General features: G+C 36.6%; 1 long non-coding RNA gene across 1 annotated transcript; it reads left to right on the forward strand.

Annotated features, from left to right (window-relative positions):
* The first annotated feature begins 2,746 nt into the window (after nucleotides 1-2,746).
* LOC134200458 (uncharacterized) lies at nucleotides 2,747-5,510 on the forward strand. Its single transcript, XR_009975399.1, has 2 exons — nucleotides 2,747-2,905; nucleotides 5,269-5,510. It is a non-coding gene; the product is annotated as an uncharacterized LOC134200458 (long non-coding RNA).
* The last annotated feature ends 265 nt before the right edge of the window (nucleotides 5,511-5,775 follow it).

Below are 5,775 nucleotides of genomic sequence, written 5' to 3' on the forward strand. Positions count from 1 at the left end.
TTAATTCCACTTCTACTTAAAGTAACTTTTCGTGGAATTTCCAGAAGGCTTCATCGTATTTACAAAGATGAAAGGTGCTTATTTATGATGGAAAATGAAAGGAAATTTCGAGTTAAATCTATGTTTACTCAAAATGAAGTAAAATACTCACGTCCTGCGTGTTTTAAGAGTCTTTTAAAACATTTTTACGATATCTTATCTTAAATATATAATACTGTGTCTTATAATAGGTTGGAGATAAAGTTTCTTCGCATTTTTAAAGAAAATTCACAATTTTTTAATATTGTTTATTTACATTTAACTAAAGTATGTAGGTACCATTTTATTCAATAAGTTTTTGCAATCTTGTAGGTAGGGACATGATCCCATTACCATAGAAATTTTGGGGTTTTTGATCAAAATACCGCGACAATTGGTTTTCGCAGTCCTCTCGTGATGTTAACCTGACACTGCCTAAAGAATTCTGAAGAGACCGAAACAGGTGGAAATCTGAAGGTGTAGGGTCGGGACTACACGGCGGATGCATTAACACCTTTGACCACGACCTTTTTCGCACGTTCTTGTCGTACGTGATCCACTTTTCATCTCCAGTTATTAGCTTCTTCAAAAATGGTTCGGTTTCATTACATCGTCATAAAGAATCACAAATGAGTACACGGTTCATTAGGTTTCTTTCAGTGAGCTCGTGAGGTACCCAAATATCGAGCTTTTTTGTGTACCTACCCAGTTTTTTTCAAATGCGCCAAAACTGTTTTGTGGTCAATTCCCAGTTCTTCAGCTACGTTGTAACTAAATTACTGATATGCATATATTGCTCCATTTTTTTAAAAATGGCACCCATTTTGTCCGTAATAGGGCGACCAGAGCGACATGCATCTTTGACATCAAAATTTCCAGATTGAAAACGATTAAACTTTTTACGCTTATTTATATCAAAAACCAAGGCGAGCTTATCTCTTTAATGAGTTTTGTCTTAACACATCACATTAGCAGCAAACCAGACAGACACGAAACACGAAATAGTGTACAACACTAGAACACTGCTTATTTCCGCCGTGAAGCAGTAATGCGTTTCGGTTCGAAAGGTGGGGCAGCCGTTGTAACTATACTGAGACCTTAGAACTTATATCTCGAGATGGGTGGCGCATTTACGTTGTAGATGTCTTTGAGCTCCAGTAACCACTTAACACCAGGTGGGCTGTGAGCTCGTTCATCCATCTAAGCAATAAATAATAAAAAAACAACAACAAAAACACTAAAAATACATGTCAGCTACACTGAAATTTAACGTAAATGCTGCTGTTAGTAATGAATATATTATTAGATTTTTTTAAACAATACGTTTGATAAATAAATACCGATAGTCGATAGTCTTTGTTAAATTTTGGCAACGCGAACAATTTCAAGCTATAAATAACTTCGGAGCGATTTACAAAACAAAATAGCATCAAATTTGTCATATACGTAAATTGGTAAGTGTAATAACAGGGTCAACTGCAAATTTATGCAGATTGAGTTCGTTACATAACTCCTCTGTTCGTTGCCATACATTTGCTCCAAATAGATAACAAAGGATTTATTTCAAGATTGTATTTCGTCACTGAAATGATACAATGTTTTCTGACTATACTCGTCGAGGCAGTGGGATAGTCCCCTCAGTTATTCGCGTCGGAGTGTCCGAAATAGATAACGTAAGAATAGAGTCATGATTTTTGATACGATGGAGCTATTTATGTATAGCTTGTGTATAACATATTTAAAGGCAGTTTCCGAAAGAAAGAAACAGGGAAGGAAGATATGGTAGAAGTTGCGATTTTTAAGCGACTTCAAAAAAGAAGGGGGTTCTCAATTCGACTGTATGTTTTTTTTAAAGTTTGTTACCTCATAGCTTTTGACTGGGTGCATCGATTTTGATGATTATTTTTTTATTAGAAAGCTGACGCTTCCCGCGTGGTCCCATTTCAATAGAGGTAACAATGAATGATGATGATGTTTATGTTCAATGCCAACTTTTCTTGCCAACTCATCTTTGTTGTTGGTTAATTTTAATGAACAAAGAAATAGCGTTATATAAAACATGAACTAAGAATAATAATTCAATTAACTGTTTATAAGCTCATTACATGGTTTCACAGGGCATGTATACGGATAAAAAAAAGGTCTTTTGATTCGTAAAATTTAATGCCTCCGAGTGGCTCATGAATCTGTTTTAATTTTTTAACCAGTTTATAATGACCTTTTGTTCTGAGTACTTACATTAATATTATCTGTTCTAAATGTATCGTAGATGAAGCAGAATCTACACCTACATGTGGTCGTACTGTGACTGATCATATACGGGGAGTCTCCGGGAATGGTTTATTTAATTTACGCTGAGCACGTACCGTCGGATGACGATATTATCGACATCTCAACGACGCAGCAATTCTTGTCTTGGTGAGCCGAAAGGCTTTTAATTACAGAGAGCTCCAAGAATTCCATTAAGCGTAGTTGTCGTCTAATAGAATTATTTGTTGGTGACGTTCTCAAACGCAAATTCAGAGGGCGTAAACGAAGACACCCTGTTTGTTCAAATTGGATAGGGGGTAACAAGATGACAAGGTAACAAAACTGTTTAGGCCATGAATGTCATGAAATTATGAGTTTTGAAAACCCAACAAATTGGTATAAAACCTTTTTTACTGTTGTCGTTGTGGTTTTTGACATTACATTTGAATTTTGAATTTTGGAATGTCTTAGTTTTGTCATTCTCTTTTATCCGTGCTATTGTACGCGAATTATAAAATTTCTAAAATATAAAAATTTTATACGTGCAATCCTCGCGAGTTTATTTATCAAGTTCCTTGCCAATCCTAATCATACAGTCCACTACAATGAGTATGGAAAATAGTAGTGACACTTTGTGGTAAGAAATTACCCTGATAACGAGCTTATTTATCTATTTATTTATGTACACACAAAAAAGAAGACATAGTACAGAGTAATAGGAAAATTATGTACAAAGGCACTGCTTATTTCTTTAAGAAATCTCTTCCAGCAGACCTGCGAGAGGATTATGAGAATAATAATTAAAAGTGATGAGTGTGTGTAGAAGAGTTAAAATAACAAATAAAACATGAGAATTATAGTAATGCAAATACACATGGCAAACATTGTTAAACTTGAATACAAAATATTATAAGTAACACAGTATATACGAAGAGTATAAAGCAATGATCATTCGGTTGGTGAGAGATAGAATTGTTTGACTTTGTATTTAAAAACAGAAACAGACTTACAGCTTAGAGATACAGAAAGACGTCACGAGGGATTGAAATTTTAATCATCCTATCACTATAGGTATACGATAATCTACTCCCAGCGCTCGGTTGAGAATGATAACTTTTGTAACAGAAAACCGTGATAGACGAGCTCCTAAATTGACGTCAGTTAACAATTCCCCGAAGACACCTCTTTGTTACAAAATTTTGCCCTTAATTATGAACGACCACTTGGCCGAAGTTCCATCTCTTTGATATCTCGTAGGTATTTTATAAACTAACAAATATTAACACAAAAGTTTTGTTCGTATTTATATAATCGTGGACTGGTGGTAGGACCTCTTGTGAGTCCGCGCGGGTAGGTACCACTATCCTGCCTATTTCTACCGTGAAGTAGTATAATGCGTTTCGGTTTGAAGGGTGGGGCAGCCGTTGTAACTATAATGAGATCTTAGAACTTATATCTCAAGGTGGGTGGCGCATTTACGTTGTAGATGTCCATGGGCTCCACTAACCACTTTACACCAGGTGGGCTGTGAGCTCGTCCACCGATCTAAACAATAAAAAAAAAAAAAAACATATTTGAATTTCAATCGACAAACGTTTGGTTTGATGAAGATAACGCGCAATTCCGAACGATACCGCTTTGTTCAAGCACCGAACGCTAAACCTAAAACAAACGCCAATCGGCATTTACAAAGGCAGTATTTCATTTGAAAATAATAGGTCGGGTACACATTCGTTAGCCGTGTAACTGCAGCGTACATCCGCTGGCCGCACTAACGCGCACCGTTGCATTCATGAATTCAGGAAGATCCGATGTAAACCAGATTAGACCGCCGTTATCTGGTATATTCCAGTTCCATCAACTTTACGTATTAGTAAGAAGTCAATTATTAAAGTGATTTTTTTTTCTGTTTGTCCGCGCGACCAAAATGTTCTAAATTTAATTTGATGTCGATCGTCTCATTGCTGAATAAAATGAAAGATATTTTCAATGTAATCATTTATACGGTCTTCAATTTTCGAATATCAAGCAGATAATTAAAATTCGTCTATGGAAGTTTGTCAGTGTGAAATTGTTGATTGCTAAGAATGGGAAACGGATTTTTTTTTATTGCTTAGGTAGGTGGACGAGCTCACAGCCCACCTGGTGTTCAGTGGCTATAGACATCTACGACGCAAATGCGCCACCCACCTTGAGATATAAGTTCTAAGATCTCAGTATAGTTACAACGGCTGCCGCACACTTCAAACCGAAACGCATTACTGCTTCACGGCAGAAATAGGCAGGGCGGTGGTACCTACCCGTGCGGACTCACAAGAGGTCCTACCACCAACCAGTAAATAGCCCAGCTGTGTACTTCCTCCAGCTGAAGATAATGAACAGTGCGGTTTATTGACTAATATTTGTCAGAAACATTAGTGGCTCAGTACAACTAACGGTTGAACGCCTCTACGCGTATCGCTAATGGAATATATTGGTGTAATATTAAAGAATGGATATTTGGCATGCCGCCAAATGTGTAGCACTAAGCAAATCGTCGATGCTACTTTGATGTCATTCCACATCAGCTGACGCGGGCGCCGCTTAAGTTACAGATACGTGCTCCATCAATACGCTTCAATTTGCTTGGGCAAAACAAAAGAATGTGGCTTCACGCTTCCTAACCGCTGCAAGCTCGTACAAACCAGACTACGCTTATTCATGCACACGCGGAAAGCTGCTAAAAGAGAGATGATATAGTATTGTAATCTTTGTTAAGTAGAAGATTACTGAGACCGCACTTTTGATTTTAGGCGAACTCCCGCTAAGCTATCCTTGTATTACAAGCTTATCTCTATTGAGCGTAATGTTTTGACGTGAATTCGATGAATATCCAACTTTAGATAATAGCACTCTTCCAAGAAAATATATGTAGGTACTTTCGAGAGGTTCGTGTAAACAAAGTATAAATGTTGAATAAAGTAAAGGCCAAAGTAATCTCACTAATCCTTTTCCTTTCAGTTCCGTATGATGACGTCATATATGCCGCACAAATAAGCGCTGAAGCTAAATTTACTAGAACCGACACTATGCTCTGTTGATAATCTATATATAAATGAATTGCTGTTCGTTAGTCTCGCTAAAACTCGAGAACGGCTAGACCGATTTAGCTAATTTTGGTCTCGAGTTATTTATGGAAATCCAGAGAAGGTTTAAAAACGTAGATAAATATGAAAATGTTCGGAATTAAATAAAAATAACAATTTCGTTTTTCCTTTTATGTGTCCCCCGTCGGACGGATTCGTTTTGTTTGTTTTAAGGCTATTTTATACAAAAGTTTAGGTATTTTATTTATCGATTGAGGTACTACGAAGTGTGCCGGCTCAGCTAGTTGTAAATATAATTTATCATCAATAAAAGTGAACCACCTTATGTACACTAATGAAAATGAAGCGTTTAATGAACATCCAAAACCTACTTTCTATTCAATTCATTTTAAGTCCATAATTGAGTAGGCAAGACGTAACG

Source organism: Bombyx mori, chromosome 17 (genome assembly GCF_030269925.1).
Source record: "Bombyx mori chromosome 17, ASM3026992v2".
In the NCBI taxonomy this organism is placed as follows: domain Eukaryota; kingdom Metazoa; phylum Arthropoda; class Insecta; order Lepidoptera; family Bombycidae; genus Bombyx; species Bombyx mori.